Source organism: Natator depressus, chromosome 1, assembly GCF_965152275.1.
Source record: "Natator depressus isolate rNatDep1 chromosome 1, rNatDep2.hap1, whole genome shotgun sequence".
Lineage (NCBI taxonomy): Eukaryota > Metazoa > Chordata > Testudines > Cheloniidae > Natator > Natator depressus.
Window position 1 is genome coordinate 73,963,890 of NC_134234.1, and position 25,829 is coordinate 73,989,718.

General features: G+C 43.0%; 1 long non-coding RNA gene across 1 annotated transcript in view; it reads right to left on the reverse strand.

The window, feature by feature from the left end:
* LOC141982223 (uncharacterized) overlaps positions 1 to 25,829 on the reverse strand; it is a 71,545-nt gene that overhangs the window by 1,298 nt on the left and 44,418 nt on the right. Inside the window, exons 2-3 of the long non-coding RNA XR_012637989.1 lie at positions 13,225 to 13,280; positions 7,836 to 8,025 (exon numbers count right to left, since the gene is read on the reverse strand). This is a non-coding gene — a long non-coding RNA (uncharacterized LOC141982223). The remainder of the gene's footprint in view (positions 1 to 7,835; positions 8,026 to 13,224; positions 13,281 to 25,829) is intronic.

The window sequence follows — 25,829 nt, forward strand, 5'->3', positions numbered from 1 at the left end:
AAGGTGCATGGTGAGAATAGGAGGCAGCAAGTCTGGGGGAACCATCTGATGTTTGTGAATGCTACCCCTTATTTTAGTAGTTAGCTATTACAGTTAATGTTACTCTAACCCCCAATAACTCTTGGACCACTACTGAACCTCAGAAGAGAGAGGAGGGCCTTTGTTCAGACATAGGGCAGGAAGGCAAATTAAAGCCAATACCAACAAGAAGTGATGGGAGTACCACTGAGCAAAGTAACTCCAGGAATAGAGGACATGGAAGCCAGAAGATTTGCCTACAGATTGGAAATAATGTTGGGTTTATAGGCCTTACCCCAGGCTTCTTCCATGGGGTCTCCCCAGAAAAGAACATGCAGCAAAACTCAGCAGGGCAGATTCACCGTTGCAGGGACAGAGGTGAGATAGCTTGAACCTCCACTTGGCAGGAGCATCCAGGGACCAGTGCAGTCCCCAACATAGGCTAGATAGCCCTCAAGTTGCATGTTTGCTCCAATGGCTGTGGTAGGCTTTGCAAGGGTACAGAATCTCTGAAGAGGATGTCTGCCCAGAATCTCTGACAAGGATAGCTGCAAAGGGACACTCAGGCAATGATGAATTAGGACCAGTGAGTTTAATTTAACAGAGGCTTCTGTGGATCCCCCCTTTCACCCTTCCCTGCTAAGATTTTTCTTCAGAAAGGCCTAATACCTTTGTTTCCACACATGCTCTGCCATTATGTGCATTGTTCCCACCCCTAAAGTCAGAATGGGCTTGCCATTCAATTCCAAACTACAAAACATTTATATATAACTATACCAGCTCCTTATCTGTGCTCTTGTGACATACCTTGTTGCTTGCCCCAGATGAAGCTGATGGCTAAACACAAACAACCTCAGAGTATTAATTAATAGTACAAAAGCATGTCACTTAAAGGGCACACATCATGTACATCTCATCCAGCTTTCTTTGTAACAGAAAGTGTTGTCAGGTCAAGTAGATAAAATATAATATGGTGTCACCTGGACATAGATTCAAACCACAACAGTGTGTGAAGTTCAATTATGTGCCAATTCCTGAAATGATGTAGCTCATCTGTGAGAGACAAGGCAGGTGAGGTACTATCTTTTATTGGACCTACTTCTGTTGGTGAGAGAGACAAGCTTTTGAGTTTACACAGAAAGCTTGTCTCTCTGTCACCAACAGAAGTTGGTCCAGTAAAAGATAGTACCTCACCCACCTTGTCTCTCTAATATACTGGGACGGACATGGCTACAACACGGCGTAGTCCATCTGTAACAAGTAAAAAGAGAGAGACTAATCTCCCAATAATCAGAAAACCTTACTCTGGTTTCATTTGTTTTCGCTTTTCCCCCTCTGCTTAGGGAAGAAAGAGTAGCTAGGGTCCCAGATCCACACCAAAAAAAAAAAAAAAAAAGGCTGAGGCATTTTGATGCTCAGGGTCTGTCTTTGTACAAGCACTTCAGTAGCACAGCAGTGACACTGCAGCTAAGCAGCTGTAGTAGAGACGCTACAATGACAGAAGGGGGTTTTTTGGGCAGTAGTGAGTGGTGGTACAGACTTGCTTCCCCAATTAAATATACACATGGGATTCAGGTGGGTTTGTACTTGCAGCATCTAGCTGCCTCCTCTGCTGCTGCCCACACTACTGCAGCTGCATGACTATTTTTAGCCTGCTAGCTAAGATGACAGCTAACAGGAGTATGTTTATGGGAGCTTGGAATCACACTCCTACCCTGTAGCGCAGGTAAAGGCTAAGGCAGCTGAGCACCTGTCTTTCATCTGGTTTGTGGATCACTCTGGAGCTTAGGTACATGAAAAGTGCCCAGGACCCTAAAGTGAGGCAGCAGTGTGCATATTCAGAGTCCAAAACATAGGCATCTAGGGAATATTTACTGCACAAACTTAGGCACCAAGCAAGTTCAGGCTACTCGAAGGTTAGGCAGCAGCCGAGCAGGAGTTTTGTGGGTTGCAGTGGTGCCTAAAATTGGGGCGTAGGTGCCTAAGTAGCTCCGTAGATCTCACCCATTCTCTCTTTCCAGCTGGAGAAAGAGAGAAAGTTTATTAACCACTTCCCAATAACTGGCTGCATTCTAGTTTTTTAATCAAAATGTTGTGTGCTATTTACAGAAATCAAAGTATATTACGTCAACACTGTCACCTTTTGAGACTCTAAATTATCAATTTAGATTCCTAAAGTGGCCGTTAGAAGCCTAAATCCCTTTGTGGATCTAGCTCTTTATTCATTTGTGGGTAAATATAATTTTTAAGACTGTAGCTTTTACATGCACTTTATTGAAGTTCTGTCTTGGATACAAAATGGTCATCAATTGGTCAACAAAAATATTTTTAAACCTTTTAACATTAATTAGGAACAAGCTGGGAAAACATTTTTTTTACCCCCTGTACAAGATGCTGTTTTCCATGGGTTTAATAGCTTTAAACATGCTGCTGTAGTGATTCAGTGCAGGATTGAGTTTTGACACTTAAGTTCTTCAGCTTTCTTAAGGTGTAAGTTATGCCTTCTCCTTTTTACCCCTAGTTCCCTGGGCAGCAGAATCAGCACAGTTCTGTAGCACAGAAGGTAAGGTGAGGAGGTCTTCAACCCCTGTTGTGATAATTGAAAGGGGGATGGGGTAGCTCCCTTTTATGAACACCCAGCCAGCCAGTAGCTATAAAATCCCTCTTAGTAGCTGTTCTCTAATTGCTCTACCTGTAAAGGGTTAAAAAGGCTCACTGCTATGCATAGGTAAAAAGAAGTGAGTGGGCACCTGGCCAAAAGAGCCAATGGGAAGGCTAGAACTTTTTTAAATTGAGAAAAGGCTCCCCTTTTGTCTGTCTGTCTGTTGTTCTACTGGGGAGAGGCAGACAGGGCAGCAGTTATGCTGTAAGAAGCTTAGGACAGGTATGAAAAAATCATCCATATCGTATCTAGAAACTACTCATTTAAAACTCCAGATATGTAAGTGGATCAGGAAAAGTTAAGGAAGACGCGATTAGGTTTATCCCTTTTATTTCATTATGGCTTGTGGATTCCTCTGTGCTAACTCCAGGTGCTTTTGTTTTGCTTGTAATCTTTAAGCTGGACCTCAAGAAAGCTATTCTTGGTGCTTAATCCTTGTAGTTGCTCTTTTAAAATCTAGCAATAGACTGAGTTCCCAGATGTATTTTCTTTTTTTTTAAATGAAATTTACCTTTTTTAAGAACAGAATTGGATTTTTGTATCTTAAGAGGTTTGTGCACATGTTGTTTAGTTAGCTGGTGGCAACAGCTGATTTCCTTTTTTTTTTTCTTTCTCAGTTCTTCCCAGAGTGGGGGTGGGGGCGGGGAAGGGCTTGCGGGTACCCCACAGGAAGGAATTCCCAAGTGCGCCTTCCTGGTCTCTCAAAGGGGTTCTGCACTTGGGTTGTGGCAGCATCTACCAATCCAAGGTCAGAGAAAAGCTGTAACCTTGGGAGTTTAATACAAGCCTACAGTGGCCAGTATTAATTTTTAGAGTCCTTGCGGGCCCCCACCTTCTGCATTCGAAGTGCCAGAGTGGGGAATTAGCCTTGACACCTGTCCACTGCAGACCACAGCTCTACAGCTCCACATGAGCTGCCTGTATAGACACAATTTTGGCATTTGACAAGTGTATCTGTGAGTAAATGGATCCATCAGTCAAATCACATACAAATCACAGAAGCCACTTACTTTGGTAGTGGGTTATAAGCACCATGAGAAGCCATGGAAGGTGCAATGTGTATGTCTACACTGCATTTAAAAACCCACAGCTGTACTGTGCCGGCTGACTCAGGCTCATGGGGTTTGGGCAGTTTAATCGCACTGTAGAAGTTTGGGCTCAGTCTGAAGCCTGGGCTCTAGGACCCTGTAAAGTGGGAAGGTCCCAGAGTCTGAGCCTGAATGTCTACACCACAATTAAACAGCCCCTATCCTGAGCCCCAGAAGCCTGAGTCAGCTGGCCTGGGCCAGCCATGAGTTTGCCGCTGCAGTTTAGACATGCCATATGTCACTCATCAGTAAGATTTCCTTCCCCGCAACACCATTTCCCCTGAAATTCTCCAGCGCATAGCAAGTTTATCTGGGCAGTGAAAGAGTCTCTAACCACATAATTTTTAAGCTAGTCTTATGATTTGCTAGGGCCTGACTCATGCTTTTTAAACAGTTGGGGTTAACAATACTGCAAGTCACAATAAGTCTTTCAGGTAAGAAACCCCAAATGTTCTCCACAGCCAAAACAATGTCAAGCTGAACATTTTTTGCAAATTTAAAACAATGCGGTTAACTTCTTTCATTTAAAAGAAAACAAAGCACCTTAGCAGTTCCATGGCCTAGCTGAGACTAAAAGCAGGGACACTATGATATTACATTAAAGGATGTATTTGTTGTACTTTCAGCTCAGCTAGAACTAAGAAGGTTTAGAGTAGCTGCCGTGTTACTCTGTATCCGCAAAAAGAACAGGAGTACTTGTGGCACCTTAGAAACTAACAAATTTATTAGAGCATAAGCTTTCGTGGGCTACAGTTCATCGGATGCATAGAATGAAACATGTAGTAAGAATACACACACACACACACACACACACACACAGAGAAGGTGGAAGTTGCAACACAAACCATAAGAGGATAATTAATTAAGATGAGCTATTATCAGCAGGAGAAAAAAACTTTTGTAGTGATAATCAAGATGGCCTATTTAGACAGTTGACAAGAAGATGTGAGGATACTTAACATAGGGAAATAGTTTCAATATGTGTAATGACCCAGCCAATCCTCACACCTTCTTGCCAACTGTCTAAATGGGCCATCTTGATTATCACTACAAAAGTTTTTTTCTCCTTCTGATAATAGCTCATCTCAATTAGTTAGCCTCTTACAGTACACTTATATGTGTGTGTGTACACCTCTCCTCCATCCACTTCCAATAACTCTAAAGCACAGTGAACAAACCGAGAAGATCCAACAGCCTAGTGCAGCCTAGATAGAATTCCACAAACTTCTCCATTCCACTTGAAGACAATTGATGTAATTACTGTTATTTTTCCAATTATCATAACCATTCATATAGTAAAGAGCTTAATTACAGTAAATATGGCTTTTGAGGTAAACCCAGAAATTACTTAAAAGACATCATTAGGATGTGTTGTTATATTGTATATCAACAGTACAATTCTTTGTAAATTAATGACTCATGTCTTATAAAAATATGTGATTAAATGCAAAGCCAAAATTGAGCATATGCAGTAAACAATTTTGAAATTCTAGTGACTCTCTCAGAACATAATATTTATTTGTTCAAGGCAAACATGAGAGCTGAATTGTACTGCTAATGCATCTAAAAATATCTAATGGAGGGATCTAATGAGGACAGAAGGAAACACAAGATAGTGGTGATGTGCTAACAAAAGGGTTTTTATTCTAAAGTTTTCTGTATCACTCAGCAATACATGTCCTTTTTGATGGTGGGTTGGAGAATTGGTCCTGAGGTGGGCAAAGCTCTACTGACTGCTATCAACTTCCCCAAGCGAGCATGAAGGATTTGGGAGGGTGCAGGGCTCCAGGTTTCTTCCAAGTACCAGCCCTTCAAACTGAACAAAAACTAGGGAGGCAGGGGCAAAAGTGAGCTACAACAGGGCAGGACTTCCACTCTGTGCAGCAATATCTTGTCTCCATTTGATCTCCTCCTCCTCATGCAGTATTAGAACTACCAGCATGGGGTGATCCTCTAGGAGAACTCCATGCTACATCCTCCAGGGTGGCAATGGTGAAAGAGACAGTTGGGGATTTTCCCTTGCAGCAGCGGCTGTAGCCAAGTCATTGGTAAGTGCAGAGAGGGTACAACAGCTCTCTGAGTCAGCAGCACCTGGCTCAGTTCCAGCCTCACAGAAGGCTGCACATTTTAACAATAGAATGCGGCCCAGTGGGAACAATATTTAGCTGCTGCACCTCAGTGTAACCAATTTGTGAGTGCCATGGTCGGAGGCCAGACCAGTGTGGGTAGGGCTGGCTTGAAGATTTCAGGGGTATGTTCACAATGAGATTCTTAACGTGCATTCTATATTTCCCTGACTTGCTTTACATGAAAAGTGTGTGTTTGTGTGATGTTTAGGGTCCCCCCTTAGCCTCCTGCTGAAGAAATGGAGGTCAGCTGCTTGCTCCTTTCCACCCTAGAGACTGTCTAAAACTCTGTCTGTCTTTTTAGACTGTCTAAAAAGTTTATCGTCACAAGGAAATGTACTAGAGATTTCCTTTTAAAAAAAAATGAAGATTGAGATTCTCCTTCAAGAGGCTCAAGGGCTATGTGTATTACTAAAAGACTCACATGAACCTCCCTGCAGGGGATAGTTTTCTTATAGATAGTTTTCAAAATTAAGATTCCTAATTATATTAATTTCAGTTGCTTTAAATACATTAGTCATTCTGTCTAGGTTCACCTACTGCTCCCATTGCAATGGTATTTGGGCACTTCCACCCACATGCAGCCACATAAAATAAGGAGAATCAAATTATTCCAACATGCAGGGGTTGGAGGTGTAACACAGGGTAGCCCAAGTTTGAGTAACATTGGACACGTGGATCTGTCACCAACTGGATCCAACTGCCATTAAGCATGCTATAGAAAAGGCCTGCAGGATCTACAGAGGCTACTGTATCCCTGATAGTACAATAGATGGGGCACTCCAGTCCAAAGCTCACTTACTCTCACTGTGTGCTGGAAACAGGATTTTGGCCTTTAAATGCTAATCCTCCTTCACCAAGATATAAACAATACATAGACGACTTTAACAAGCACAGCAGCTAATAACAAATGCATTTAATCACTGTGGGCCAGATTGACTGCAAGACTCTTACTCTCACTAATCTGTGGTTACTCACATAACTAGTTCCAATGAATTCAGTGGGACTATTTAGGTGAGTAACTGCACATCAATATGAATTAGGGGCTCATAATCTGGTTTTATGGTTGCAAAACCAAATAACCACTCTGCTAAATGAGGATGCCAAGAATAAAAGAATCAAGATAAATGACCTGATTCCTGCATTAGCTTAACAGCTGAAAAATTTAAGGAAGTATGGATAAAAATAGGATGAACTGATCAAAACCCCATTGATATAATATTTATAACTAGCATTGTGTATACTTTCTGTAGCTCATAATACATACCACTTTAACTCTGCTATATTCCCTTATCTTTAATAACTGATACCCTCCCTTTTATAGTTGGTCTAAGAAAATGCCTTGTAATGTCATCAATTCCATTTATCTTCAATGAAAAGTTAGTAATTAAAAATACTGAAGTCTTTCAGGTAATATGAATATTTATATGTTCCATTTGTTAGCATCTTTGCCCTCACTCCCAGTGTGTCTAATGTCCAGTCTCCATCTCATATCCTCCTCTCTATGTCCCCTCCTTGACAGAGAGAAGCCACATTGCCCTTGACCTCCCCGCAGAAAGATGCCCCATTGACTCCCTCTGAACCTTCCTGTTGCTGCCACCACTACCTGTCACCCAAACCAGACCCTGGCCTGTCAGGCTGCCCTAATGTTCTGTTACCACCCACTCCCATGGTCCTGGCAGAGATGGGTTCTTCTCAGTCTCAGTGTGATTCCCCTCGAAAGTCAATCCCATTCTCCCGTACAGCACATTTTATAACAAAAACTAATTTAATCACATTTCCTTCTGTTCTCCAAAATGTGTCTGCAATCTCACCTGTGGCCTCCATCTTTTTTTTTTTCTATAAATCTCTTCTCCTCCACTTTGCAGTTAAATTTTGTTGCACACACATTTTGGAACCTGTCATCCTTTCTCACTAATAACCATTAAAGTCAGTGGGTACCTTCTGTGGCCTAGAACATCTCCTGCAGAAGATACTAGAGGGATGGTTGCCTCTGTGTACATGCCCTCGGGTTATGCTGGTGTCAGTCCTCATGGGGAGCCATTGGTCATGGCTCTTCTGACTCCTCTGACTCCTCAGATGCTAGATGGTAGTCATTGTTGTCATCGTCTTCCTCTTCCCCCTTGTCTGCCTGTAGTTAAAGGTATTCCGTTTCAGTTAAAGGTATTCCACTCTGCATCACAATGTTATGCAATGTGCAGCAGGACAGGAATATCTTAGGGGTAGTGTTGGGGCTGTATTGTAGTGTACCACTGAAGACATGGAGACACCTTCATCACAGCTTTAGGATGCCGAAGGCTCTCTCAATCACTGACTAGGTGGCTTTACAGACACAGCATACTGCTCCTTTGTTGCACTAGTCATGTTGATGGTGAGGGTGAGGAGCCATGGGCATAGGGGGTATGCTCTGCAACATGTGCAGGGCACTAGCATATGACTGGTAAGATACCTGTCCCCCGGTAGGATTGCCTAAGTGGTAAGTGGGCAGTGGTGACCAGGACTGTGTATGACTTGATCACTGGCAAGTAGGGGAATGTTGTGTCTGAACATGAGCGAGGGAGAGGAAGTTGTCTGATGTTTACCTAGCAGCCACCCATGCGGGAACTGTCCCTAAGCTAGTAGTTCATTCACTGCAGACTGTGACCACATATATACATGGCATGAGCCTGAGTCCTTGTCCACAACATCTGTGAAGACTATCTTTGCATTACAGATGACCATCATGTTCGTGGCCTAGGTTCTATGCCTATGGCCATAGATGTGCACATAGTGCTGGGGTTTTCTGATATTAACATAAATTATTATGATAGGAGTCATGGGGGGAGGGATAGCTCAGTGGTTTGAGCATTGGCCTGCTAAACCTAGGGTTGTGAGTTCAATCCTTGAGGGGCCCATTTAGGGTTCTGGGAAAACTTGGAGATTGGTCCTGCTTTGAGCAGGGGGTTGGACTAGATGACCTTCTGAGGTCTCTGATATTCTATGATATTAACATAAATCCTGTCTACAGTTCCTAGCACACATGGGAAGATTGCAATGTGGTAGACATCTACCATGTTTTGCCTCTAGTTGGCTTGGTCAGAGGGGAACTGGATGTGTTCTCCCACATAGCTGAGGACTACTGGAGTACCCTTGAGGCCACAAGTCTGGATGATTCCAATGGTCTAGGTAATGATGCTATGGAAAGATCCTGAGGATAGTATGGCCAGGGATATGCTGATCCATGTGGGGATGGAGCATGTATGGCACATGCATGTGTGGTAGAGCACATTGCATCGGAGGTAAGGGGGTTGGCTTTCTGCCCTGGGGCTGGGGCACCTCTTCTTCCATTCATCCTCTTGGTGTTGCTAACAGAGCAGGTCCTGTAGGCAAGATAGGCATCTGCACTCCTATCCCCAGGTGCTTTGTGTCTCACTCAAGTGAGAGATAGGAATCCACACACATGGAGTGAGGCAACAGTGTGCAGGCCCACAGGCAGAAATGTAGGCACTTGGAGAAATTTACATAGACATTTAGGGAACATCTACCCTGAAAAGTTAGGTGCCTACGGGCTTAGGTGGGGAATTATATGCATTGCAATGGTGCCAAAACCAGGATGGTACTAAACTAGGTACTTAGGTATCTACTGCCTTTTTGTGCTTTTAGGCCATAGTGCTTATGAGACCTGAGTTAAATATGTATAAACTGTTACTATAGAAAGTTTGAGAAAACTGCTATCCTCATTTTACCCTTGTATGATCAATAATATTTTTCCAAACGCAGTTTCATCTACTTTTTATTATTTTAGGAAAACCTTAAAAAGAATTAAAATAGAGGAAGAGACTTTGTGGAGAGGGGGGAATGGGGAGAGCAGGTAGTATTGATCAGGTCTGTTAGAGTTGCCATGATATCTGTATTTTTCAGGCTGCCAGTGTATGTCTTTTCATATATCTCCAGAAAGTTTGCTCTCTCTTTTTTTTTTTTATTTGGTCACAACATTGTACAGCTTCATATCCAGGCCTTCTTCAAGGTCCTGGTACATTGTTTATTGTAGGCTGCAACGAGAATCCTCTCACATCTTGGGGTGGAGGGGAGGAGCAAAAAACTATGCTCCAACAATGCAGGGTTAGGGTTAAGAGTTACTTTTACTTCAAAGTGTGTTGCAGGTGACTGGTTAACACACATGGAGGTTAGAAATTAGAAGGAGCATAGTGACTCATGTCTCTCTCTTTGAATATAACAGGAAGCTTCTAGTTCTTAATTTTCTTGAATATGTTTTGTTTGTGAGGTCTTATAGTCTTTAAGAGCTAATTTCTGTAACTCATTAAAAGTTTCTTGATTCATATGTGCAGTCTGTGGATTTTTTTTTAATTTTGCATCATTTTAGCTCTCATTGTGCTGCATGCTATATTTCCCTTTGAGTCAACCTTGTGCACTCGTTTTTGTTGACATTTGCTTCTCATATGCAAATAATGTTATATGTCCATACTCCTACCATAAAACAAGGTAACATTAAAAAACAAAACAAAACAAAAAAACCCTGAATCTAAAGTTCTACTTTATTTAGGTTAAACTTTGCTGTGGTTTCTACAGTTCATGAGGCAAAAATTAGAAATTAATATTTATGGGTTTTTTGCCTACATAAGGCTCACACTTCAGTGAATTTTTTATCTATTTTTGTTATTCTTTTTGCAATTTGTGAAAGTCAAAAGTGATCCCAAGAGATCATGTGTACTTGTATCTAAATAGCATTAAAGCTTTACTCAAGTTTGTCTGTGTGTTTTGTTTGTTTTTAAAAAAAGCTAGAAAGGGGGTCACTGTTGTCTGACATTCATCTCTTCTGCAAAGGTAGGAAGTGTTGCATACTAATATCCAGCCAATTGTTCATATTTTCTTGTTTGGATTACCCAATTATTACTCCACTCAGGCACTTCTTAAAATATTTTGCCCTTAATCCTGGGCTGCTCTCCAGCCCCTTTGTTTCTTTCCCACAATGAACAGTGATCCTACACCTATTGGATCCAGCCCCAGGGGATCTCCCTATGCAGCAGGAACCTTGGAGAGTGCAAAGCTGCGGTAGCGGCTCCTTACACTCCACCTGCCCACTGTGGCCAGCACCTGAGGCACAGCTGAAGGAAAGGTCTATAGCCAAGACATTCCTGCACTCCATGTGAGAAAAATACTTGTGGTGTCAGATTTACAGTACTGGGCCATAGAGATGAAGAAGAACCAGAATGTTTAATCTGAATGACTTAAACTATTTGGGAGTTTAGGCGATGTTCACCCTTGCAATGAAGGAGACCACACATGGGATTAAAGGTATGCACCTTTCTAAGTGTCTGCAATTCTTTATTTTATTATTATTTATATTTATTTAATTCCTGGAGTGCCAGACTGAACTTCTAGGTGGTCCTATCCAAGGGACTACAACTGTAATGGCTGCCAGATCACTCTGACACTATTTCCCAGTAGGCATTGAGTCAGAGAGGATCAAATAGACTAGAAACTCCTGCTGAGGCCAGTAGGGAGGCTTCTGTATGGAATGACCTGGACAAGCAGTTTGCTGGGCCACTGATGAGCCAGAGCTGTTCACCACCTCAGTGGGAGGGAACAACCTGACTCAGGCTATTTGTACATTTATGGTGGCACGTAGAGTGCAGGAACTACACACACACAGCTACATGCCCCCGTGAAAGGCAAGCTACATCCACATTTGTCATTCGGGTGTGTAGCTGCATGTGGCAGTGAAAAGCTCTGGCAGCGGGGGAAGGCTCTGGCAGCAGGGAGGCATTACTTGGGCATGCAGGGAACTGTGTAGGATACATAACCTGGGGGTTCAGGCATGTAGGGCACTGTACCCTACTCTACTCACCTAAGCCATACCTCACCATCTACACTGCTATTTGTACCCATGCTAGTTGGGTGTGCAGTGTCTGTACTCCTAATGTGGCTGTAAGTGTAGACATACCCACAGGCTACATCTACGCTTGCTTGCCTGGGTACTTGTCTGTGTACTGCTAGCATGTGTACCCTACACTTCCACGGAGTGTCTATAAATGCTGTGCTGGCCATGTGTTTATGATGTGCAAAGGCATAAACCCGCATCCACACTTTCCCTTTTCAATGTGCAATAGTAGCACTACTCTTTCAGGGACAGTATCCCAGAGTCTTTTTCATCACAGGAGACACTCTGGGAAGTACCTTGCTGTCTGTTGCTGGTACTGTACATTAACTTCACATATTTGGTGACAACAGCTCTCACTGATCTCACCCTTCTACCAAACTGTGTTGAATAGTGAGGAAGTCCATGACAATATGGTTCTGCTCTTCCTGTCGGATCAGCTCATACAGTTCAGTATCACATTCTGGACTTAATGGGTCCAGAAAAAAATTGAGACACTGAAGACGGCTGACTGAGAGGGTGAATGAAAATCCACTGCGGGCCCATGGGACAGATATTTTGAATGCCAAGATCACAATGGTATTCCCAGGAGAACTACATGGTGTGGTGGAACCACATCATCTTGGAAACCTGGGATGATGGCCCAATGAGGAAGCAGACTTTCATCAAGTTGTGCAAGCAGCTTGCACCAACCCTCCAGCAGCACTTGTTTTTGGAAACCCATAGCAGTACAGTAGTGGGTAGATATTTCCCTTTAGAAGCTGGCAACATCTGACAGCTATTGCTCATTTGAAAACCAGTTTGTGGATGGAAAGTCAACTGTTGGAGTGGTGACCGTACAGGTTTGCCATACTATCAATACTGTCATCTGCCCCCAGGTGGTTGCCATAACTGAAGTCCCTTAAATTATAGCAGAATTTCAGAAGATGGGTTTCTGAACTGTGTAGAAGCCATCAACAGAACACACATCCTAAAAGGATCCACTGAATACATGAACCAAAAACATTACTCTTCACCTGTTCTCCTGAGTGGACCACAAGGGTTAGTTCATGAACACCAACTTTGGACACATGGGAAAGGTCCATGATGTTAGGGTGCTCAGCAGGTCAGGATTGTACTGGGGAGGGCGGGAAAGACGGGACTTTATTCCCCAGAAATGAAATGGTTCTGTACACTGTTTCTGTGCTCACAATTATTTTGGGAGATCCCACATATCCCCTTCTACCATGGCTCATGAAGCTGTACCCTGATATTGCCAACCCGAACAAAAGAGAATTCAACTTTAGACTGAGTAGACACAGAACGATAGTGGAGTGCACCTTTGGGTGTCAGAAAGCTTGTCAGAGATGCCAGCAGACACATCTGGATGTCAATGTAGCCAATGCACTTCATGTTACCATGGTGTGCTGTGCTTTGCACAACATATATGAGAGTAAAGAGGTTACTAGTTACCTATTTCTTCTTTAAGGGCTGGCCATCATTCGGAGATCATAGCAGTGTTCGAGGTGCTGGAATGGAAAAATGAAGTAACTTTCCTGTTCTGTGGTGGACACCCAACCAGAGAGACATTTCTGCTCATGGTCAGCCCTCTACATCTTTCTGAGTGGAGGTGTTTGGTAAGCTATGAATGTGGATCCAGTACATTTGCCCTGCTGTTAAACCTGAAAAACCAGCTTGAATTTTGACTACACCGAAAATTTGCTGAAATTGTGCTGACAAGACTGAGGGCAATTCCAAAAGGAAATTGACTGTATTGTGTTCCCATGGAAGAGGAACAGAGTACCACAGAAAATGTCCACCCACCCCCTACTCCCCCCGCCTTGCCAGAAAATCCAGCCTCTGTGTCCAGAACACAGCATTGCAAGGGACAGGGAAACAGAGAGTCACATCACAAGTGTATTGTCTTTCCTGACCTTTTGGATTCACACCACAAGTCAGTTACCTCTCCATTGCCAAGGACTATACCAATGTGTTTAAGCAAGCTCCAGAGTAGATTCTTTACCTGCCCCAACTTCTCCCGGCTTCAGTAGAGTGGTTGAGTGCAGGGAGACACCAGACACTAGGGACTGGGAACAGTATTAAACTTTTGAAATAATCACAGGGAGAATGGACTGCTATGATGTTCCTCGGAAACCAAATGCTTCCCCTTCCCTTCCCAGACCTAGGTGAACCTGCACAAAAGCAACCAAGTCCACCCCCCACCCCTTCCATGTGGCTACAATTCAAAAGGGGAAGGAAAGATGGAAGGAAGGGGAGAGGGATAGTACTGAGTCTTTCTGCAGAAAAGGACCTAGGGGTTACAGTGGACGAGAAGCTGGATATGAGTCAACAGTGTGCCCTTGTTGCCAAGAAGGCTAATGGCATTTTGGGCTGTATAAGTAGGGGCATTGCCAGCAGATCGAGGGACATGATCGTTCCCCTCTATTCGACATTGGTGAGGCCTGATCTGGAGTATTGTGTCCAGTTTTGGGCCCCACACTACAAGAAGGATGTGGAAAAATTAGAAAGAGTCCAGTGGAAAGCAACAAAAATGATTAGGGGACTGGATCACATGACTTATGAGGAGAGGCTGAGGGAACTCGGATTGTTTAGTCTGCAGAAGAGAAGAATGGGGGGGGGATTTGATAGCTGCTTTCAACTACCTGAAGGGGGGGTTCCAAAGAGGATGGATCTAGACTGTTCTCAGTGGTACCAGATGACAGAACAAGGAGTAATGGTCTCAAGTTGCAGTGGGGGAGGTTTAGGTTGGATGTTAGGAAAAACATTTTCATTAGGAGGGTGGTGATGCACTGGAATGGGTTACCTAGGGAGGTGGTAGAATCTCCTTCCTTAGAGGTTTTCAAGGTCAGGCTTGACAAAGCCCTGGCTGGGATGATTTAGTTGGGGATTGGTCCTGCTTTGAGCAGGGGGTTGGACTAGATGACCTCCTGAGGTCCCTTCCAACCCTGATATTCTATGATTTTTTGTACTCCCATCATAAAATTGTTCTTTTCAGCCATGCCTTTTCAGAACCTGCACCCTCCTTCCTCTCCCTGCACCTCCCTCTCCCTACCAGTGTGCCTGTCCCAGAGACTATCACTGCCAGAGTCCTGGCTGAGAAGTGCACAGAAACAGGGGCATGGTCACTGCTTGTTAGTAATTTGTTACAGCTTCTGTTAAATGCTTTATGGTGGTTCATGAGATTTTGATACATTTTTAACTGTGTCCTGCTTGGGGACCAAGTAAGGATGCAGCAGGGGTAGTGGGTGGCCAGGGGGGAGAATGGGACTTCAGGTATGTATTACCAGAGCAAGTGGGGATACCTCTGCAGGGTGCAGGGGTGTACTGTAACTTACCAGCCTTGGATTCTGATTCCTGCAGCAGCTTGGTATCTTCCTCAGGATCCTTGATGTGTGTATGGGCAGGAGCAGGGAGCGGGACTTCCTCAACCAGGTCTGCTGGGTAAAGGTGCCAATCACATGCTCCTTTTCCTTCAGGTCTCCGAGACCACCTTCTGGGACTTCCTCTGAGATCCCGGCTGCCTCCTCGCCCTGCCCCTCATTGACATCCATCATAGGATGAGGCTGGGGTGGGGGTTGAGAAAGGGAGTTGTGAGTTACTTCAGGCTCCACACTTCCAGCTATGTAGAGAACCCAGTCCAGCTCATCGTAGCACAGACGTGCTAAGTCCCTTCCTGGAGCAATTATTAGAAGCTGGTACTGGCGCCTGAAGTGCTTTATGCACTCCCTGGCATGGGGATAGCATTGGGTGAATGCTTACCTGCTCCAGCCTCTGTAAAATGTAGCGGAACAAAATATGTTCCTGCCGATCTGTGCAAAGTCGTGGAGGATGGTGCACTCTGATCACATGTTGATCAGCACCCGGGTATGCTCGAGAGGCCAGACAGCAGCTCTTGGAATATGGTTCATAATCACCTGTGCTGATCAAGAGAGTTCACAGGAGAACTGATCTGAGGTGCACAGAGCCGGTCACTATTACTTCTGGCAATGAGTGGTCAGGGACTTTTATACCTTTTGGGTAAGGGTCAGGCAGCAAAGAGATCAATGCATTGTGGAAATAGCCTTGGAGGATTATTCATACCCATGACCTGGTACACACTCTGTGCCCCCATTCGCACTGCACTGATTAGGTGTGAGGCCATACCACAGCAGAGGTGTGGGCTAGTCTTCAGGAATGTGCTTCAGGGCTTGAGATATGGACAAGAGGGGAGCTATGGTACAAGAACAGATGTGTAGACATAGCCCTAGAGACAAAGAAACTAGTTTTCATTTCCATTCTGAATATGGGAGCTGGGAGAGAAGCAGAGCAGCTCAGGGAATCTCTGATTAACTCCCCTCCCTACAAAGGGAGTCTATGAATTGCTGTGGGATCTAGTGCATGGGTCAGGCAGTTCCAGCCCTGCAGAGACTGGTGTATAGTATCAGAGTTCTGACCTGGTACCAGCTACTGAGATCCATCTGATAAGGCCTCCACAGGACTCCAGACCAGGGAGCCAGAGAGCCTAATTGGAGTGGACATTGCCCCATCCAGGGGCAAAAACACAGTAAGAGGACACTTTCTCTTTAAGCCAGCCAACGTTCACAACCCTGCAGCACTCGTCTCGGGACTCAACTGCAATGTGCCATCTTCCTGTGTGACAGGTTTTCACAACCAATCTGCCTGGGCCACAGTTGATCAGGCTGGGGCCACAGGATCTTTTTAGGGAGGAGATGACGAGGCACACCAAGTATCTACATTTTAAAGCTTTATTTATAAAATAATAACAGCAGAGAGTGTTGGGAATGCTCCCACGACACTCAGGGGAATAAAGAAAGCATTAGTGCCCCAAGCTCTAACCCACTTTCATACTCACATAGGCACTACCGAAGACTGGCCAGGCCTGGGTGTAATGTCAGAAGGGGGACGGGGGAGGGAAGAAGGCGGACGGGAGTGCTGTCCTGGGCTCAGGCTGTCCAAGGATCTGCTGTGTTCTCCGAATTGCTCCAGCTCTCAGGAGGGTTTTAAGCCCTGGGCTCCTTTCGGGTTCTTCCATTCCGCGACCTCTGTTACTGGTGCACTTTGGTGCACCAAACCAGCTTGCTGTGGCCTTCTCAGTTTCCCAAAACATCCCAAAACTGCAGGTAGCAGCTGGCCTTGGGCCGAAGTCAGCTTCTTATCTTTGGACTGAGCTTGTGAGCTGCACTGTTGAGTTAACAGGTTCTCTGCTCTCTTCTTTCTCTCCCCCCCTCGGCCTCTCATACTTGCAAAGGAAACTTCCACTCCCCACTCACACACCTCTGACCCTCCCCAAAATGCTTTGTGATGCTTGCAACAGAGTTAGCAATATACAGTGCTGATTTGTCTTCCCAAGGGACTTCCTAAGGGGAGGGGGCCATTGGATTCTGACACCTGTGTTGGTGCCAGAGAGGGTGCTAGGTGTTGGGAATAGTTGTATGTCTTGGAAAGTGGGGAAATGGTTTATGTATTAATGTTGAGTACTTACTAGTTAAGTTTAACCCTTTCCTTCCCCAGATGCTATTTACCTGTTCCAGTAAAGTCCCCCTTCGTTATACTTTCGGGTGTGTCATTTCTCTACTGGGGTTTTAGATCAGGCAATAGAAGGCATTTAGATCCCAAGGTCCAAACTTTGATTTCTGCTGCTGGCAACCCATCCGGGGCATGAGCATTACACATGTATTGCAGTATCTGAACTTTTCAGAAATATTATGGCAAAAAAAGATCTGATTCTGCCATGCAGTACATTCCCATTCAAATATATATCTAAGGAATCTGCCTAATAATAAAATAGAGCTTTGGTTGTTGTTGTTTTTTTTATTTAGTAACCCAAAAGACTATCACAATTGTGTCAGTGTTGGTGGACATTCATTAAAGTTTCCCATGTTGTGAACAGACATGTGCAGTCTTGCTTTCAATTATGGGACCAAGTTACATAAGGATTATTTACTCATGACTTGTTCAACAGAGAAGAATATGCATTATGCCATTTCTGTAGACTTTACTAGTCTGCTTTTCATTGTTTGAAATGTTTGCTTTTCAATTATTGAAAATAGAAGTGATAGCCACAGTCCAACATTGACATAACTGTAAAAATACATTTTTGGCTGTGGAAACAAATAGTTTTATATTTATGACATTGTGTACGACACATTTTTGCTCTTTGAAAAACAATAAGATTTATTAGATCATTTTTCCTCTGCTGACAATGCTTTATATATGGTTAAAATACAGATAAAAGAAGCTGTGCATACCAATGTAAGGAAAAATCCAATAAATAAAACAAAAGCTCCACCAAGAGTATGATTGCAGCAGTAAAGAGATTCAAAGAGTCGATAACAATAGCAGATTGATTAAGTTTCATTAAAGGTATGTCACATGATAATAAGTCATAGAATCACTGACAAGAGTTCAGGTAAAGAGAAGGTAGCTATAAATTGTAACAAACACAGTAGTTCAATATGAAAACACCTTTTGAAGCAAATGAAGTGGCAAATAACATGCAGAATAATGAATATGAAATAGCACTAAACAAAAACAATTCACAGCAAAGCTAAAGATGTACACACTCCTGAAAAGCTTACTGTCATGTAATCCAGGATTTATATACCCAACTTGGTGAGGTAACACCAAAATACACACACACACACACACACACACACACACACACACATATATATGCAACAATATCTATTACAAAAAAAAGAGAAAGAGCTCGGAGTTTCTTATCGGAAGAAATTACCCCATTATGAATACCAGATTAAGTACCAGGTTTCCTCTCATCTGCATATATCACCATACTTAAAGGATGAAACCAGTGGAGGGCGGGGTGGGAGAGACGGGAGTAACACACAAACTGGAGGGAAAGGAATAGCAAAAAAGAATGACTGAATATTTTAGCTAAATCCATGCTAGGTCTGCCACAGAATGAATGTTATGTTTTTGGGTCAGCTTCATCAACATACACACAGTCCGGAATCTTAAAAGTACCTGACTTTCAGAAAGTGAGCTTGCAGGTGGACTGGTGAGGAGCCAGTAACCTAAGAAGCCTCAGCTCCACTACAGCCCACCAGGTCAGAGAGCCGGGGAGCTGGAGAGTCTGCTTGATAGCTCACTGGCTGGCAGGCAAGTGGACTAGTCAGCCTACCTGCCTGATTTCCCTCCAAAATTTGGATGGAATCGATGCATTCCAACTGTACTTTTTGGTTCCATCAAATCAGCAATTTCTGATGGCAAAATGTTCTATGGGAAATTTCTTAACCATCTCTACTTATGATCTCCAACTCCAGAGGGCAAAAGGTGCAGGTGAGTCACTAAGGGAAATGGGGGAATAGGGGATGAGGCAGAAAGTCTTGCAGGGAAAACCTTATAACCTTCCAGGTCAGGGGGAGGCTCAAGTTAAAGTTTATGTTTGTTCTTAATTTAAGAATAAAGGAAAACTCCAGGAGGGGAGGGGTGAGTTCTGTACACTTACACAATGTATCTGTGTGCGCATGCACTGTACATCAAGGACTCAACTTGCTCAGTTGGTGTTGTTGAAAATTTAGCCCACAGTGCACACTACTGAGCTTACAGAGGTAAGCTCTAAGGCTAAACCACATACAGCAAGCAGAGAGCTCTGAGGCTATATACATACAGCAGGGGGTTCTGATGAGATCATGATAACCATGACAAAAAAATTCAGAGCCCTACAAGGTATATGCAGTATTCTTCACTTTTTCCACTGTAGCAATTATTATATTAGTTGGCTCACACAGAATTTGTTTGTTTGTTTGTTTGTTTTACACAGACACAGTGCTCCTTCCTCTTTGAAGAGTCTCCTTTAAGGAAGTTTTGTTTGTTTGTTTGTTTGATTGTTTTTGTTTTTTTATGAGAGGAAAATCAAATACATTTTGAATTATTTACAGTTTGATTTCAGGACAGGTTAATATACGATTTATCACCGAGTATGTGTATGGAGTTGGGATATGATAGAAGATAATATTTAATAAATGCAAAACTGACTGTCATTTACATAGAATACTATTTTCTCTTTGAGTATATTGTTAAATTACTTAGAGTTTACCGCACAATTCAAAATAACTTATGTGATAAGCTTTCAGAAGGGATGTAGATTAAAAACTTTTTTCAGACACAATTTGCATCCACGTTATTTTTGTTTGAAAAATGACTGTCAAGTATTTGCTTCTCCAAATAGCTGGCTTGCATTTGCAATCGGGTAGTTTGGGGGCCAATACTGTACAACGTATGGCAATGGAAGCAGGATAGAGGCCTAAATGTGCAAACACTGAGCTATGCACCTAAAATGTAAAGTTTGTTGTCCTTTCCCTTTCCTTCACTCTATCTTTTTGTCAGTTGTATATTTCTTTGTATCTTTGTATTCTCCTTCTTCTGTTTTCACCTGCAACATTTTTGTAGAGTGTTCAAATTTTCATTCCTTTCTTCTCTCCCTCCATTATAATATTTCTGTTCAGCTATGTTACATTCATACTGCACAGCACATTGGTATGGAAGTGCACCACTCCCCTTCCTCCCTTATTTCTATGATATGTGCGGCTTCCATCTCAGTCCTCCCCTTCAGGTCTCCCTCTTGTATCTTTCTTATCCCTCCATTTCTTTTCACAGCTCCCCAGTCACCCCATCACCTACACCCAATGGCTGTACACACAGATCCCATCATTCAAATTTCCCCCAGGTACACACTGCCTCCTTTCCTCTTGCAGACACCCTTTCCCTTATATAGACACACGCTGTCAACTGAATTCACTTCAATAGCAGGGTATTGATATGACAAAGAGCACAGGTGTTCCCAGCTGTGAAAATGACAGAACCCCTCGGGTCTCTGGCACAGATAGATTAAATATATTAAGCATCTCCTCAGGATAGTGTGTTTGGGGTTTTATCCTTTTTGTCCATGTGTTATTCATGCTCATTGCTGATTTTGTGGCAGGGTGCTGCATAGCACTGGTGCTAGCTTAGCAGTCTCTTTCTCTTTACACAGGGTTATGCATAGTTTTTCCTCCACTGCTTTGTGATGGAAAGTACAGGATCGTTTCTGATACTATGAGAAAAGTCCTTTATATTTTGGACCCTGCAATAGGAAAGCTCTTTCTATTTTAGTCCCTGCTCTGTCACACTGGCCTTCCAGCATTTTTCCCTCAATTTGCATTGTGCTTTGCATATGCCGGTTTTCACTTCTACTTTATGTTCATTGATTGTGTATTTGGCTAACTGCTTGGAAGCAGAAGAGGGGGAAATGTGATGATGAGCAGAAGGAACCAGATACGAAAGAGGGAGTGAGCTAAAGCTCAGAGAGGGTTTGGGATTTTTTTCCCTTGCTTTCTCTCCTTTTTCCCCCACCCTGTCAGTCTTTGTGCCATAGGCATCAAGGGCTAGCCCTGTACAGCAAATACTGTCTGTATTTCTAGTACATATAGTATGCCTGCTTAGCCTTATTTTCAGTGTGCTGCACTTCTTTGCCTTTGCCAATATCTCGGTTCTTGTTTCATTCAACATCTTCTCTTGGGCCCTGCAGCTGTTCTGCTCTTGGATCTTGTTACCTGGCATTCTTTCAACCTAAAGCTCCCGGTATCTTTTACTCTGTGCGAGATAGTGCCAGGAAATTATCACGGGAAACATGGCTGTCTGACCGATAGATGGCTGGCACAAACTGGACAACACAAGAGTGCTTTCACTTAAAGCTAAACTTTACTTAGTCTCAAGCACTTACACACGTCCGCAACAGGTTAGTAAACCCTCCCCTCTCCCCCAACCCTCAATAATAACTGAAGCTGGGTGTGGCTCTCAAGTGGCTCAGTGACAGCTTTCCGATAGCCAATCTTCCGTCTGTTGGTGGGGACCACAAGGTGCGTTCAGAGGGACAGTCCCTGTAGAGTATCTCCTGAAGAGTCCAACTACCTCAAACTTCCCCAAGGTACAAACTTTGCCTTGTCCTTGAATCCTATGCTGCCACTACCAAGCGTGTTAAACAAAGAACACAGAAAGAGCCCACTTGGAGACGTCTTCCCCCAAAATATCCCCCCAAGCCGTTTCCTGGGGAAGGCTTGAAAAAAATCCTCACCAATTTGTACAGGTGAACACAGACCCAAACCCTTGGATCTTAAGAACAATGAAAAATCAATCAGGTTCTTAAAAGAAGAATTTTAATTAAAGAAAAGGTAAGAGAATCACCTCTGTAAAATCAGGATGGTAAATACCTTACAGGGTAATCAGATTCAAAACATAGAGAATCCCTCTAGGCAAAACCTTAAGTTACAAAAAGACACAAAAACAGGAATATACATTCACTCAGCACAGCTATTTTAGCGGCCATTAAACAAAAGGAAATCTAACACATTTCTAGCTAGATTAGTTACTAACAGAAGTTCTGAGACTGCATTCCTGATCAGTTCCCGGCAAAAGCATTACACAGACAGACAGACAGACCCTTTGTTTCCCTCCCTTCTCAATTTGAAAATATCTTGTCTCCTCATTGGTCATTTTGGTCAGGTGCCAGCGAGGTTATCTTAGCTTCTTAATCCTTTACAGGTGAAAGAGTTTTGCCTCTGGCCAGGAGGGATTTTATAGCACTGTATACAGAAAGGTGGTTACCCTTCCCTTCCCTTTATTTTTATGACAGGAGTCGCAAGGTTATTTTAGGCAGGTCACGGTATTTCCACCCTTACTTCTGTGCTGCTGCCTTAAGAGCTGGGCAGCTGAAGAGTGGTGGCTGCTGACTGAGGGCCCAGCTGTGCAGGCAGCAGCGCAGAAATAAGGGTAGCAATACCATCCCATGCCATCCTTACTGCTGAACTGCTTCTGGAGGCCACTGTGCCTTCAGAGCTCGGCTCCCGGCCAGCTGCCACCGCTCTCCAGCTGCCCAGCTCTGATGGCAGCACAGCAGCCATCAGCAGCACAGAAGTAAGGGTAGCAGTACCGCAACTCCCGCCCGCAAACACACACTCCTTTTTGGGTCAGGATCCCTACAATTACAACACCATGACATTTCAGATTTAAATAGCTGAAGTCATGAAATTTATGACTTTTAAAATCCTATGGCTGTGAAATTGACCAAAATGGTCTGTGATTTGGTAGTGCCCTACCTTGAGATTTATTGGCATGCTTGAGCTAACTGTCCTCAATATATACATCAGAGCAGACTGGAATTGTCAATGGAGTGCCCTCAATCCTGGAAATCACTTTCCCAGTACAGCCCAAGTTTGCTGACCTCCAAAGTATGTTGTAAGTTCTTTTATTTATTTATTCAGGCATTTTAGAGGACATCTAGAGGAGGTTTCAGTTTATTGATTTTGTTTTATTTTGTTTACGTAGTGGTTGTGATTTGGAAGAGATTTTAATGATTCCCCTGCCCCCCGTATAATAGCAGTTTTTATGGCCTAAATGTCCATCTATTGTCAGGTACACCTCTGCTAAACTGGTATAAAATTATGGCACTCTGAGTTGGTAGCAATTTATGCTCACTTTGCACAGGTATAAATGATGACACAAGGTGTAAGGCAGTGGAAAATCAGACTCTTAGTGTTCACAATGTGCCTAGCAATTGTGATCGGCACTTATATATATTGAAATAAATAGTCAACAAGGATGAAAAAGGAACTTGGAAAATGATAACAATAGAGTTTTTAATTCATATAAACTGAATCTATAAAAAGAACGGGAGAAAATTGGATTAAGTTGTATAGGATTGAGAGACGATGATGGAAATAAAGGAGCTAAATGTCACAGAAACATTCCAGATGCAATAAGTTCAAAATCAAGTTGGGCATAGCATCTTAAGGTAGGGAAAGGACAGGGCATTAAGGGAGTTTGGGAAAGACTATTTAGGCAGAAGGTAATTAATATGTGGAATGGACTACAAACACAAATAGAATTTCCTACTGTGCACATATTTATCATAGAGTTAGACAAGCCTTTACAGGGAAAAAAATTATAAGTTACAAACATTAGACAGACTTAGATGAGCCACTTTGCTGCCTTTCATTCTGACATGTTATTGTAGGAATGGGAAATATTTTCCCACTGCAACCAAATTAAGCCACTAGTATTTAATTTATTTCCAAGCAAGATTTTCAAAAGTAAAACTACCTAATGCTCAATGTACTATAGTTTTTTTTTATATAGTTAATAAAAAATCCAAATTGTCTTTACTTTTTTTCCAGCATCATCCACATGTCCCCTGCTCAAAACTCTGACAATCAGCCTGACAACATAGTTAAACAAATTCAATTCTACAGCCCTTTCCTAGGTAACCAGCCACAGAAGTAAATTCTGCATTGTGGGGGAAGAAATGAAAAACATCAGCATCATTTCCACATTTCTAGTACTTTCCGAGGGCCAGATCTTGCCATTTTTACTCATGCTGAATAACACTTATTATGTGACTAGTCCCATTAATGGGCAGTAAAATCTGTAGATTGTACAGCCTTTGTATTTAGGAACCATGTCATCCTTTGTGTAAGTGGAGAACATAGTAGGCATGGAGTACCACTCAGAGCTGGGGCTTCTCAGTGCTACAACCACAGAAACAGTATTACTAACTTGTTTATTGGAGGGGAAAATGCTAAGGTATTAACACAGATAATGCAGGGAAGTGGAATATAACTTTTGTCTTCTTTGGCTCACACCTGAGGGGACAGAGTGCTTTGCATAACAACTTTGGTGAATTGTTTTGTTAGACAAGATTTCATTTCTAGATATATTCCATATGACCTTGGCTTGGTACCTACAAAGTCACTCTTGCAGTGTATTAATGATGGGACTGTGCAAAAGATTCACATGCAATCCTGAACACCCACTGAGATCCACATGTTTGTCACACCTGGGCTGTTGCTTTTTATACTTATCAGCTAGCTAACTGTCATGTCCACACTCATCTTTAGCATCCCTAACCCTAGGCACACCTACCCTACTTCTGTCTTACATTCATGTCTAGAGTCTTTCCCTGCTTCCTCTTGGAGCTTAGACTTCAGCAGGTGCCCAGTGCCCATTATCCTAACAGCTGGGTTTTTGAGTACTCTGTCAAGTATGGGCCACAATCCCCCAATCCAACATGTCCTCCCATCTTGACTATCCTCTTCTTCTGCACAGTGAACAACAGAAATAGAGAAACACTCCTGCCCCTTCTGCCAGTGATTAAACCTGTGGCTGAAGAGGCATAGACATCCCTAGCCTGGTATATAGAACCCCTGGGAAAATCCATAACAGATGCCTGGGAAACACTTGGAGTGTATCTAATGATTCTACAGCTTGTGTGGCACCTGTGCCCCGTTTTCTGTGCGGTAGCTACTGGCAGCAGGAGTAGGAACTCTTATCAAAGGTCTTGCTGCAGGGATGGTGGCCACTTGGTGATTGGGGAAGAAGACAAGAAGCAGTGGGCCTCCCCAACAGCAAAGTTGGGGTGAGTAGCAAGTGGGGGTGTCTTCGCCTTGAAGACAAAAATCTCAGGAGTGGGTCCATTGCCAATCATTGAAAATAGATATTTTAGGGTTCAGCTCTTCCTAATTAATGCCCACTTCCATTGTGGCCCAATGGGCTAGAGAGTATGGGGTGCATGCATACATACACCATTCTTCTAGCCAACCCTAGCTTTTTATAGGGGATCAGAAGAGAGGCACACATTGTATGTTCTACTAAACATATATTGGGTGGATTTGTATGATTTTTAAGTTGGTCATGTCTAGCTATAATTTGAATCCATCTACTTCTGAAATAAGAGTGCCTATATTTTTTCCTTTCTTTGTGTTTATGATACTCCTTTTCCAAGTACTAGAAATGTGCAGTATCTGCTTCTGGTGGGTTTAAAACATACTAATTATCCACACAAATTCAAGTTTGTTTGTCAAGTGAATCAATCACTCAACAACAATAGCCTTGAGATTGTCACAGAGAAATAGTATAGTATGTTGGCAGAGAACATTTACAAATCAAACATCAGTTTGCTGGGTATTTGGCCAAATATTCTTCTGTTATTTTTAATCTAATTAATCTTACTGCTTTTGATTCAGCAGAATAAATTGTTCCAGAGTGTTTAGAAAGTTAATTGG